Raw genomic sequence first — 14,662 nt, forward strand, 5'->3', positions numbered from 1 at the left:
ACCACAAACACAAAAGGTATCAAACGTCAAGAGAAAGGGAGCATCTCTGGTCTGTTCCTCTTCTAGAAAATCACCAGGGTCCAGTCACAGACATTATGCAATCACTTCCCAGAACCCCAACTGTAAACCTCATACACAGGTCCTGTAACATTCAACCCTCCTAACAGCTTGTGATATGGATTAAAGTTCAACACATGAAGCCTTGGGAGACACTCAACCCATCTGGGCCACAGCATTTGGAAGTAGGCATTTCTTCTGGGGTTTCCCACAGCACAGGAAATTTTCAGAATTCTTTTTCAGACACTGCTTTTGGTACAGAGAGTTCGTTTCCTGGCTGTTGCTAAGTGCATGGTAGCAGCAAGTAATTCTTCAGAACTGCAATTGACTTAAAGTTTCTGTCCCCATATTTTTGCTCTCGGGGGTCCTTTGACACAAATAAAAATTATTATGACTTCAAAGAGCTTTGTTCATGTGACCTGTATGCTGTTATTAACCATATCAGGAATCAACATAGAAAATTTAAACTGGCTAACACCTTATTTTAAAACAATAACAAATATATTACATTACCACTTGGTTAATGTTTATATTAATATTTGTATGAAATTTCTCCAAGACAAAGGAAGCTTTTGTAGGAAGGGTGATGTTATTTTACATCGTTTTTAAGCCCCTGTGTTGTCACGCTAACAGAAAACTGTGTTTCTATGCAGTTCCACTCAGGACCTCCTACAATATCATTTTAAATGAGCACATGAAGAACAGGCTGGTCTTTTGTCAATTTGTAAGTGAAAGGGGGGGGGGTTGTTTTAAAGTCTTTCCAGACCCCAGTAGCTTTCTCTGATACTGTGCCAAAGTTCAACAAACGGTAGTCTCTTGGTAGTTCCTAACAAGTGGAATTTGAAACAAGAACAACAAACCTCTCATATTTTGCTACATTAAAACCTAGTCTGCCTTCTACTTTAAAAAAAAAAGCATTTATTGGTGCATATCCATAATATCATGTGCTGGCTATTTAGAGAATATTGATTTACTGACTTGCGCAGCTCTGCCAATATTGACATGCCTCCTTATGTTGTAGTGCTATCCAACATCAAAGAGCTTCAGAAACTGTGGTCCTCTTTTGAGGCTGAGGATGGAAGGGCAAATAATACCTGAGTATGATCTGAGAAAGCAAGGCTTGACTTTGTGGGGTTAGATCATAGGCCTGATGCCCCTTTAAGACACTGTTCATATCCTAAGAGATCAAACCATATCAGCAGCCTAAAAAAGTCAGCTCACATCTCCCTACAGTTGGCTCTCTCCAGAACAGAGCTCAGAAGCAATGTTATGCTGTGACCCAACCATGCCCCATTCATGGTCATAACTAGTTCCCAGCATCCTCCCTACTCTTTGTCACTTAGGCTACATTCAATTACATGGTAGAGAAACTCCGGATCTCCCTGAAATGATACAAATGTCCAGTATTTTCCTTTGTTCAGGGAACTGTCACGAAGGCTCCTCTCCTGGTCTTTGCTCTTCACTGCTTGGACCCCATGGTCAGGAAGTCACCCTTTCTTCTTATGAAGCACACATCAGGAGGGTGATTTTGTGCTGGCTTTTTCCCCAAACCAACCTCAGGGTCTCCAGACCATGCTTTGGGAATGAGACCTGGAGAATGAGCTGAAAGTCCCTCTGCATCAAATTTCACATTCACAAACTAAGCAAAGAAAGATTTCAGCCAAGAAGTGTAGTAATTTCAGGAGCTAAAATGTTTTTGTGGGAAGATGAGTTTCTATCCTTTCTTGTCAAATGTTTTAATTAGTACCAAATTTCATCTTTTGAAGTCAATTAAGACAATTCGTGAAGATAATCTATTGTAAGCTTTAAGATGGCCTTCGATCAGACAGCTTGTGAGAAGCTGGGTTGTCTGTGTTGTAAGCCACAGAACTTAACACCATCAAACAAAAGAAAGATGTGTTTTATCCCGATTTGCTTTAAGCCATATTCCAAAGTCTCTGTTTGGTATAAGGATGTTTTAGATATCCAATGGGGTCTATTGAACAGGGATTTTCTACTATATTGATGTAAACCTTCTCCATCACTCCTCTGGGAGTATGACTTGTGGTTACAGAGTTTAACACGGGTGAATTATGAAAGAGGCCACAAACTCCAGTGACCTCATTTGACCTCATGAGGATGGTGAAAAGGAAAAAAGCTAAACCAGGTGATCATGCTGAGACTAGGCTGCCTGAAACTAGATCACATGGCTTTCTGGCCAGCACCTTCTACATAAACTGAGGCCTCACACACTAAAATATTTCATCTCACTTCTATTTCTCGTTCATCACCCAATCCCAACTGCAGAAATATAAAATTGTGTCCATGGATTCAGAAAAAAATGTTGGACATTCTGTCATGTGAAAACAAATGTCGATTTTTAAACTACATTTTAAACCTAAGCCAGAGGTGACATTTTACTAATAAGGGAAAAGGGGATATTGAAATAATTTTGTGATATTATTATACGTTACAAAGTTAGCCACCATTGAAATTATTATCTTTATCTGTCTCGATGATATTCCTTCAAATATAATAAACTGGGACTCAGGGTCTTGAAATAGGCAATAAAACTGATACTTACAAAAATGACAAAGAATAGGTGGGATGCCATTAATTAAGCAATAATCCCTTTGAAATCAGTCATTACCAGCAGATTTTTGCTATGGGCCATTAACACTCTAACTAGCAAGTCATTAATAGTGGTAATAACCAATTCTGAGGGGATTACTGCTTGGATAAACTATATATAATAATTTTAAACTCCGAAAGATTTCACACTTTTATGCTAACCTTTGAATCATAAGTGAGTGAGGACAGAATTATCTGGCTCATTTTTAAAGACTATAAATATTATCCCTCCTCCCTTGGTCTGTTCCTGTGCTTTTGCCTAACATGTCTGATATCTGAGCAACTGAGGATGGGGTTCTGCATACTTGCCAGAATACAGAGGGATGCTCCATCCGTTGACACATAGATCTGTAGACTACCAGTGTCTGCAGTGTCTTTGTTCCTAAGACTGATCATGACTGTTCACTTCATCTGTAAAATGCAAACTCACTTGGAATTAATTTTGTCCAGTGTCACTTCACTAATATTCTTTGGCATAACAGAAACTTTGCATTAATCCCATATGTATATGTATACATATATGTATTGATGATGATGATGATGATGATGATGATGATGATGATGTAATGTGCTGTATGGGACAAAAGCAACAGCCAATATGGGAACAGATTTGATTGGAGGAGTCAGTGAAAGCATCCTGACTACTGATTATTGGGGTAGCTATACCTTGCTGCCCTCTACTCTCCCAGGCCCTGAATGTTCCCATGGAGATTTGTACAGAAATTTTTTTTAAAAATATTTGTTTCATTTTTCTGAGATTATAATTGCATCCATCCCTCATGTCCCTGACCTCTCTCCAAACTTTTCATAGACCTCTCTCACTCTTTCTCAAAGCCATGAACTGTTTTTTGGTTAATAGCTGTTAAACACGCACGCACACACGCACACACGCACACACGCACACACGCACACACGCACACACGCACACACGCACACACGCACACTCCTAAATACATAAATACACCCCGCTCAGTCTGTATAAAGTTATCTATCTGTGTGTTGTCAGTACTAGCCATTTGCCAATGGATAACCCATTAGTGTGCTCTTCCCTAGGGGAATACCTTGCCCTCAACATTCCTTAGGTTTTTGTGTAGTACTGAGGCCTCCTGGGCTTTCCTCAATCTGCTTTGGCATGTCTGTTGTTGCTCATGTTTGGACAGTCATGTTGATGAGACTCTATGGGTGTAGTTTCTGACATTACTCACAGTCTCACAGCAAACTCCCTGGTCCTCTGGCTTTTGCAATCTTTCTGGCCCCTCTTCCACAATTATCTTTGAACCTTAGATGCAGGAGAATAGTGTACTGTAGATGTATCCACAGGGACTGGGCTCCACCACTCTGTGCTTTGATTGGTTGCTTTTTTTCTATAATGGTACACATCTGTTACAAGAAGTCTCTCTGAGGAGAGATAAGGACTATACTTATCTGTGATTATAAAATTATAACTTAGTCATGGGAAATGGCAGTTGTAGGTTCTCTAGCATGCATCCATGGCTTCACTAGCCCTGGGTAGTTGGCTAGGTTTCCAGTTCTAGGCAAGATTTTCCTCTTGTTGAGGGTTTTAAATCCAATTAGAGAGCTGTTGGTCACTACCAAGGTATGTGTATCACAACTACATCCTTGGAGTTACTGTGCCATAGTGGTCATTGTGGTTCATGGGCCTCACAGCTGGACAGAATTGTTGGTCACTTCCATCCTTTGGAGGCTTGCATGGTGCCCTCTTGTAATATGAGAGCTAGTCCTCAGGCTTTCAGGTCATTTCCAGCTTAGGGGCCTCTGGGCCCTGTGTCTTAAGGGCATGGTGGCCTCAGCAATAGGGACTTAGCTCCAGCCTCTGGAGAGGAGGGCAGCCTAGGGCAATAACGATACTCTATAAGATTCTCTTGGACAACCTTGAACAACAACTCAAAGGAAGGCTTCTCATACCTGATGGTGGAGACTTTGTTAAAAGGTTTTTGGCTTTTAGAGACAGTACCATCATAATATACATTATACATGTCTTATACATATAGTACTATATTATATCAATAAATAACACCTTATTATAGGTGTTTGTAGGCAGTTAACAGTATGATTCCTTATTACTCTTTCAGACTGTGTTATTTTACCCCCCCCCTTCAGTATTTATTTTCCTCTCCTCCCCTAATTACTGCTCGTGGGGTTACAAACTGGTGCAGCCACTATGAAAATCAGTGTGAAGAATCATCAAAATCCAGATCTGCAATATGAACCAGCTATACCACTCCTTGGCATATTCCCAAAGGACTCCCCGTCCTACTCCACAGACACTTGCTCAGCCGTGTTCACTGATGCTCTGTCCACGATAGCTAGGAAGTAGAAACAATCTAAATGTCCTTCAACAGAGAAATGGATAGTGAAGATGTAGTACCTATATATCATGGAATACGATTCAGAGATAAAGAAAAACTAAAACCATGAAATGTGCAGGTAAACAGATAGATGGAACTGGAAAAGATCATACTGAGTAAGATGACCCAGACTCAGAAAGAAAAATGCCCTATGTTCTCTCTCATCTGAGGCTCCCAGCACCAAATCTTCAGGTGTGAATACATACATGGAGGAACGGCAGAAATCAGGAAAACAAAAAATGGACCATTGTAGGGTTGGGGAAGCACCCCAGAGGGCAGTAGAAGAGAACACAGGATCTAAAGGGAGAAATGGACAGCAATATCTACTGTGATGACATCAAAGTCTGTCTCAGTTTGCCTTCACTTTCCTGGAACCCAGAGAAAACATCGCTCTGATACATTTGCTGATTGATAGATCGATAGAAACATCTTGGCTCCTTACAAATTATAGATTAACATTTGGTCATTCTCTAACCTCTATATGAATAGGCAAAACAACAACAAAGTCACGAAAAGACCTTGATGCCAGGGGAGGCAACAGGGACAAGTAGGGAGAAGAAAGCAACTCTCCTTCAAAAGCATCATGGTGGCTTTTTTTTTTTTCTTCTCAGAAAGGGCATTAAGGCTAAGAATATTTTTATTAAATGTGTGCATAATGTTGTCTTAAATATTCAAGAAAATGCTTCCTCTGGGAAATCGACCAATAAGAGAGAATAACTCAGGCTAAGAAATGACTGCTGGTCTCTAGCCACACTGCAAAAGGGAGAATTTCAACAGTGCAGGAGCAAGAGCAATCGAATTAGAAGATAAACTTGAAGGTTTCTTAGATAAAAAGCTAAAATTAACACCAACAGATAACCCTTATAAAAATTCCAAAGTTCTTACATCAACTCAAACATCATACATTTCTTAAAGACTGGGAAAACATTTGCCAAAATGCAGTCTTGGTTTTAAAGAGCCTAGAGAAAGCAGGTGGGAAAGGCTACCTCCCCTAGGTGAATGAGCGGTGAACCATTCAGAACGAGCGGTGAACAATTCAGAAAGGTGAGCACCGTGTAAAGCAGTAACTTCTGCCATTACTACTAAGATATATACATTAATTATTCTCACTATCAAACTGATAAAACCTGGGAAGCCTGTGTACCATGAACAAAAAGAGAAATGTTCAGAGCTCGTGTGTTCTGTTGGAGGACATTAAAGGAACTGAGCTATTTCATTTTGTTGGCCAAGAAACATGGCAATATGGTAACAGAGTAGCATACCCTGAGAATCTAAAATCTCTGTAGCACACTGGGATTCACACATCTCCCTCTGAATCATGGATTACCCACTCATTGCCCTTGAACCTGAAGTATAGCTTATGATCACTGTGACCAATAAAGCACAGAAGCAAAGGATCCTCATGAAAAAGCTGTGGTCCAGCTACCACCTTAGCTAATTTAGCTTCCCCCAGGCAAGCATGAGCCTTCAGAGCCAGTTATGGCGGACTCAAGGAGAGAAGAGATGCTCTTTCTTCACTAAGACTTCTCAAAATTGAAGATTCATCAGCTAAGTGTCTCTTTCCTATCTCTACCTTAAGTGGTGTTGACTTGGTCTTTGTTTCCCAAGAGGAATGCTCCTGATAGGTAATGCAATTGTCCCAGTGAATTACAAGTTAACACTGCTGTCACTCATGTGCCTAAGAGAGGCTGCTCTACCAGTCTGGACAATTAGCCCTTATTAGCAAAGGAAATTGAGTTTACTTCTTGTTGGTGCAAAGCCAGATGATGTGGTATGTATCTCTTTAATCCCAGCAGAGACAGGCAGATCTCTGTGACTTTAAGCCAAACTGGGCGACATTGTGAGTTCCTGCTCAGCCAAGTCAACCTAATGAGAACCTGCCTCAAATAACAAAAAAGTGGAGGAAGGAGAAAGCAAAGAATACAGCAACACATCATTGGTGGGGAAAACGCTCTTGAATTCATTTGAGATTTGAGCAAATAGCAGGGGTGAAGGGAACCCTGCCAACTCCCCCAATAAAACCAACTCTTGCATTGCACATTAAAATCAAAAGAATAATCTCATCCAACAAATTCTTCAGATCATCAAGAATACAAAGAGCCTGAACACGGGAGGGACAGCCTTGCCCACATCAGCCCTCCAGAAATAATGCCCTGCAACTCTGATGTGTCCCTGAAGCACCGATTTCAAGTTAGACTAGATAGAAGAAGGAAGAGGGACAAGGTGGCTCAACACCAAGCATCCCACAGCCAATATTGCACCAGTTCTAGTGACTCCAAAGGATAAATGTCTCTCCTTAATTTAACAGCTCAGTATGATTTACAAAAGCATCCGGCTTACCCCCTAAAAATTAGGATACATTCTCCCTGTCTTTATGAAGATGTTCAAATATTCAGAATCAGATTTCTAAACAGGATCTCATTACTAAAAAAAGAGAAACTCTCGGGTTTTTATGTCCTTGCATGTTTTAAAGATGAAGCTAAATAAACGTTTAAATAGAAATTTGTCCTCCGTTTGAACTAAGTGATAGAAAAATTACTTTATTAGTCAATATTCCTGAGTGCATCCTTCCTAAACACCAACTATTATATTACCTCCATCTATTTAAGGAATAGTAATAAAATCTTGCTTTCTGAGCTGCAGGGCTTTTACACAGTCTAGCCAAGGCTACTGTTCAATACAAGGCTGAATAGAAATTTAAAACCAACACTGCATTGAAAAATCAGGTCTTCAGATACTTAGGATCACTTAACAAGTCACCTAATATTAAACAGAAATATCTAATTCTTAGAACCCTCTGTAATGACTATGTGTGCACCTCTTATCTGTAAGTAGTCCCTGAAATTACATTCCAAGAGTATCACCTTCCCAGTCTATGAAAAATCACCAAGAAAGCATTAAATCCACCCACAGAAATCTTTGCACTACCTATAAAACCCTACTCCATACACAGGCTTCCCAATTCCTCCTCCAGGGTCTAGCCTAGTGAGTACCCATGACATCCTCACTCAAGCCTTTTCACCATCTACCAGATTTAGCCTGGGTCCCACACAGTTCACCAGCCTAGTCTGTCTGTCCTCCCTGCTGTGATGGCTACTTTTGCTTGTCAACTACATTTAGAATAAACTAAAACCCAAGCACCTAGGTACATCCCTAAGGAATTTTTCTTGGTTATATGATGTGAATCATCCCATCAGTTCTGCTCCTCTAAAGAACCCTGATATTGCACCTGCCTTTTGTTAGGGTAGTATTTCTTCCCTGTATTAAGGTGTTCCTCTGTATTCTCAATTGTGAATTCTGTGCCAGCAGAATTAACAGCCAAGTGCTCACAGAATTTTAGTATTGTCATTTCTATGGCCCATCACCAGGTTTTTGTATTTATAAATTTGCGTACTTCTATACCTACCTAAAAAATGAAGTTCAGGCAGTCCTCAATGCCTTAGACAACCAATGAGACGGACCAGGCATTGTCTTACTGCCAATTGGTTATAATAAAGATCTGCCAGCCAATAACTGAGGCAGGAAGTAAGGGGGCAGAACTTCCAGCTAGGCAGGGATATAGGAGGAATGCAAACAGAAGTGAGAGAATTGATGGAGACCCAGGAGAAAACAGAAGGAATAGAATGGAGCTGTAAGCAAGTAGTGAGAACCACGTAGGGAGATGGGATAGTGGAAAAGCCAAGGGTAATTTCAATAGTTAGCTGAGAGACTGCACAAGCTATAAGCCAACAGCTTTAAACTATATAGAAGCCTCTTGTCTTGTTTAAACCACAAGTGGGTCCACAAAAGCCCTGGAATAGCCTTCACTACAGTGATCTCTAGGCTCGGGCCAGATTTCCCCCAACCTTTGCTGCTAACCATAGGACTCTACCATGCCAAATCCCACACTTTCTTCTCAAATTTATCTAACCCTACACTCTTTGCTTTGAAAAAAAAAAAAAAAAAAAAGCACCTGTCCCCTCTGCCCACCTGACTACATTCCACCCAAGACATTTTCAATCTAGACTCTACTTGCCCACACATCTCTTCATCTCCCTCAACCTGTTTATCCATAACAAACTCAGAACTAACAAAGGAAGTCTGAGTAGCCCAGATACCATCGCAGGAATACCAACAATATGAAATATCAAACCAATCAGTCCTACAGAAATGCTTGCCAGTGAGTATTCCATGTGTGAACTCCAGAACACAAAACTTAAAAGAACAATCAAAACCTCCTCAAAGACTTCAATGAGTTTAAAGAAAACCCAAAGAAACAGATTGCTGAAATCAAGGAGAAAGAGCTTATGGAGACAAATGTCTGAGTGATGCCCAAGAAAACACAAATATAAGGTGGATGAAAATGACAAAGACAATCCAAGATGTGAGAATGGAATTCAGTCAGGACATAGAGGGAAAAAAAAAAAAAAACCCTTACAAGTGAACCAAGAAGAAGGCATAATATCAGGACTTAAAGATGAAATAAAGGATCTAGACCAAATAAGAAAGAAATATGATATTTAAAGGCAGGAGAGGGGCTCACAAGCTTACAAGAAGTACAGAACACTGTGAAAAAAGAAAAGGAAAAAAGAAAAAAAAACACTTCTATAGCAGGCATAGATGAGGGAGAAAAATCCCCAAGTCAATGGTATGGATGATTCTTCAACAAGATCATTGAAGAAAACTTCCCCAAACTGAGGAAAGACACACCAAGACAAATACAAGAAGCATACAGAACTCTAAATAGACAAGATCAGAATAGAAAATCCCCCACAGTATCTCATAATTAAAACACTAAGTTTACATAATAAAGAAAGTATATTGAGAGCTGCAAGAGAAAAATGCAAGTCTCGTGCCAAGGAGAACCCATCAGAGGAACAGCTGACTTCTAAGCAGGATGCAAATGACCTGGTGGGGGAAATAGGGAAAGGTGGGGGTTCCTTAAGGATGAGTGAGGGAGGTAAAAAACAGGAGAAAGAGAGGGAGGTAAAATAACAACATGAACAGCTGAAAAAGCCACAAGGAATCATATTAACCATTTACCTAAAAAAAAAAAAAAACTATAATGTACATAATTTAATGTATAAATATGCATATGTAGTCTTAACAAACTTTTCTCATCTAGGTTCATGGCACTGTCTTCAAGAACCAAAGACCACCTATCAAACCCCTAATACCAGACATGAGAGGTCCTCTCTGGAATTGATAGCCAGATCTGTTCAAGAGATTCCAAAAACACGTAGATGCCCTTAGACTTTCATGCTAAAAAAAAAACCCTCAGAAATACTTACTTCAAAGATCAGACTTCTAAGTGCCTGGGAAATAAACATAGATTATACTGAGAAGGTAATGAGGTGCAGAGAAGGCCAGTGCAGCCTGCAGATGGGGAGTGCTAGAGCTGAGCTGCATGTGAGGGTTCTAGAGCTGAGCTGCGTGTGAGGGTTCTAGAGCTGAGCTGCACGTGAGGGTTCTAGAGCTGAGCTGCACGTGAGGGTTCTAGAACTGAGCTGCAGGTGGGGAGTGCAGGCTGACCTGCAGCCTAGACCACCTCAATTCTGGGTTCAGTGGTCATGTTCAATAGCAAATATCTGCTCTGTGTTAAATATAAATATAAGTGACTATGGGCTGGTGAGTAGCCAGGGTTTGTACATCAAAGAGCTAACTGATACCCCTTTGGCAGGAATATACTAAGACCTTTATCCTCAGGCTTCCTAAGCCAGCAGCATCTTTCATTCCCAGCTTAACTGTTCCTGCTCTTCCATCTTTCCTCTCTCTGAAGAGTAAGGGAACATTAGGCCCACCCTTATCTGAGAATATGTAGTAAGCAAAGAGCAAAAAAGAAACATTCATTTGCCTAATATCTAAATTGTCATTTTGAAGAATGAGGAATTATTAAACACACATCATTTGAGTGACTAGTAAGGAAGCAATAAAATATTAGCCACTGCCTCATCCAATCAGCTCTCACTTTGCAAGAGCACAAAGCATCTTCAGGATTTCCCCAGTCATTTCCTGTAATCTCTACAGGATATCTGGAATCTGCAGCTACAAGTCACATATCCTCTGAGACAAAACAACTTTATATGCAATGAATATAGAGTTTAACAACTCTGCTAATTATATATGCATGTGTGTATACTCAGAATATATATGAATCTGTGTGTACTCAAAATATATATAGAGAGAGAGATGGGGAGAGAGAGAGAGAAAAAGAGAGAGAAAGCTCAGAATGTGTGTGGGTACTCAGAATATATATTCTGAATGTGTGTGTGTGTGTGTGTGTGTGTGTGTGTGCGTATCATGTGTGTATATGTGTGTGTACTCAGAACATATGTGCATGTATGCTCAGAATATATTTATGTATGTATGTATATGTACTCATAGTGTATGTGTGTGTGTGTGTGTGTTTACTCAGACTATAGTACCCTGAACAAAGTATGAAAGACCCTGCCCTGGTTCCATTCTGCCATAGAAGCGGTCACATGAATTTTCATAGCCACAAAACAAACAAGGTCAAAATCAATACCCAATCCATCAGTTGGAACATTGGAAAGGGAGGCAACAGCAAAGAAACCTTTTCTATTAATTTCATATATAACCTCACTGAATCTGAGCTTTCGGCCTGGTGGAATTAAAGGTCAACTACGCCCAGCAATATATTCCATAAGTTCAGTTTAATAGTAACGAGAACACTAGGACAGATGCAGAAATGGGAAGGGAAGGGGACAAACACCCAAACTGATTTTCACTTCTGACCTACAGTATTACATCTCTCCATAGTGTCCAGCTCCACCAAGGTCAGAAGTCTGCATCATCTTTAATACAATTGCAAATGTCAGCTCCACCCTCTGGAGTCTGCAAAACATCTCACTCAAGTGGCAAGACAGAAAGAATCCCTCTCCAGCTTTGGAAACTATTGAGACAGGGGGAACTCTATTGTAGATAGCAATGCCTTACGGAATTAGGGTACACTAAAATCTTGCGGTATTTGGGGATATCATCTTCCCTGCTTTCTAGTGAGAGAACCATCAGCAGAACAAGAGGTCAGGCTCCCACAATGCATGGGGCTTAGCCTCTTGATATGCCTTTGAGCCCAGCACGCCATGTTCCTTTTGGTAGAATTCTCTCCTCCTCTGTTACAACCATACTCCTATCCACATGACATACCTAGATCTGCCTCTCCCAGTCCCAGGAATGCATTTTTACTGAAAGAAAAACTGCAGTCCAACATTCCATTGTAATCTACTGGATTTGTAACACTCAGAGCCATAAACTACCATGTCACACAGCTTTAAATAAAGACCCCTGCGGCAGCTGGGTTCAATAGCCAGACGAGGTGAAGATTCTGGACCTGAACAGGTTTACTCAGAAACCTGACAACCACAGTTACTCACCTCCTGTTCCATACCCATGCCTTCCTGGTGCGTGACACAGTCTAAGAATTCACATAAGCCCCAGACAACCTCTGCAATGCCATGCTTCTCTTCCACTCTAGAAGAGATGCCCACATGTCCAGGAGCATGAACGATATGTAATTACAGTTGGAAGCTTCATTGTGCTCCAGTCCACTGAAGTAGTGAAATCTTCACTGTTAGTTCCTGTCTTAAGGTTTTACTGCTGTGAACAGACACTATGACTAAGATAACTCTTATAAAGGACAACATTTAATTGGGGCTGGCTTACAGGTTCAGAGGTTCACTCCATTATCATCAAGGTGGAAACATGGCAGCATCCAGGCAGGCATGGTACAAGAGAAGCTGAGAGTTCTATATCTTCATCTGAAGGCTGCTAGTGGAAGACTGACTTCCAAGCAGCTAGGATGAGGGTCTTAAGCCCATGGCCACAGTGACACACCTACTCCAACAAGGCCACACCTCCTAATAGTGCCACTCCCTGGGCCAAGCCTATACAAACCATCACAATTCCTATCCCCCATGTATCAATTCAACGGCAGAGAGAACAACTCATTCTAATTCATCAGCCTACCAAACGCAAACACAACTAACTTGGGAAGAAAAGGAGTTGTACTGAAAGTCCATGGGGGACTCAACCATGGCGGTGTATGCCTGTAATTCCAGCACGTGGGGGCCTGGAACAACATGATCACAAGTCTGAGGCCAATCTGATCTACACAGCAGGAACACAATCCAGCCTGATACCTTGTCTCAGAAAGAAGGAGAAGACCTTGTCTCAGAAAGAAGGAGAAGACCTTGTCTCAGAAAGAAGGAGAAGGAGAAGGAGAAGGAGAAGGAGAAGGAGAAGGAGAAGGAGGAGAGGGGAGTATTAAGAACACAGTAAAGTAGAACACTGGACTTCAAGAGAACTTAGAAGCTTTCTGGACTTCACTTTCTGTTTTTTGTAGTTGTTTCTGCCTTCTTCTAGAACCTGGCTTCCTCCACATTGTGGAAAACATGGTTACCCAGGTCCTTTGGCTCCTGAAGCAGAAAAGGCTTTCCCCTGGTCACCAGACGTAAGTCCAAAGACTACACGGGTCATCAGCAAGAGTCACAAAAAGTCAGCCAAAAATCCTGAGTCAAATCCAAAGGAGTTGTTATTAGTATGTGTTATGTGCACAGCGCTCTTGTTCTGATCGTGACATTTACTGAATTCATGGGGTAAATAAATGATAAAAGAAGCTGAAATCAAAACCCAAAAGGATAGACCAAAGAGTGATTTTTGGGTTTTGTTTTGTTAAAAATAAGCAGATGTTAGGTTTAAATCAGAGTTGGGTGGAATATCAGAGCAGTGTAAGTGAAAGAAAGATGTTTGTGACAGTCTGATGATAAGGCATGAATCCCCACCTTTAATAATAACCAACAATAAATACAGCACAAGACTCGCCTCACCCTCTCTAATGTTATGGTTAAAATTGTGTCGGCCAAATCAAATGCAATTACTGCTTAGGGCGGAATGGATGGAAACCCCCAGCTTCTGCACATTAAAAAGATTCAGTGGATGAGGGAAGGAAGGAGGAAGACGTAATAATGTTTTTATGATTATTACTTGCATTGTTATCATTCAGGTTATTATAATTATTAGTATGATAATTACTTTTTTATTGATACTTCCTTACGTTTGTCTTGAGATAGAAACAATAACTGCCCAGCTCGCCCTGTAAAAGTGCCAAGGGAGTAGTTGTAAGTGACGATGTACAAGCCTTTTTCTTCCGCGTCTGTGGGTTCGCTCTGCCAGCTGCTTCCTTTTTCTACATAGGAAGCCTGTGTCACCAAAAATAGAGGCATGGATCTTTCCCAAAGCACTTAAATTTCCAAATAACTTCTTCCTCGTGCAGTAATTGAGTGGCTATCAATCCCCTCTGCATCCCTTGCCCAGTTCCTATTTATAGGGTTGATAAGGAGGGCCGGGTTCTGTCATTTTCACCATGGTTCACCATTGGCATCGATGATTAAAGACTCATATAGCTGGGTCTTGTGTGATCAGTGAGTTTTAGAAGGAGAACAGAGATGAAATGATCTATCTCTGAATGATACTGTTTGATGGAAATTTAATAGGACCTGGTAGATTTTAATATTACCAGAAAGCTGTAAAGAACTTGACATTTCAATTTGTTTCTGAATCATTCAGATAGCTGGATAGAGCTAGGAATCTACATACATTAATGAGCTTTTTGACAGAGAGATCGGAGG

This window comes from Arvicanthis niloticus, chromosome 13 (genome assembly GCF_011762505.2).
Source record: "Arvicanthis niloticus isolate mArvNil1 chromosome 13, mArvNil1.pat.X, whole genome shotgun sequence".
NCBI lineage: Eukaryota > Metazoa > Chordata > Mammalia > Rodentia > Muridae > Arvicanthis > Arvicanthis niloticus.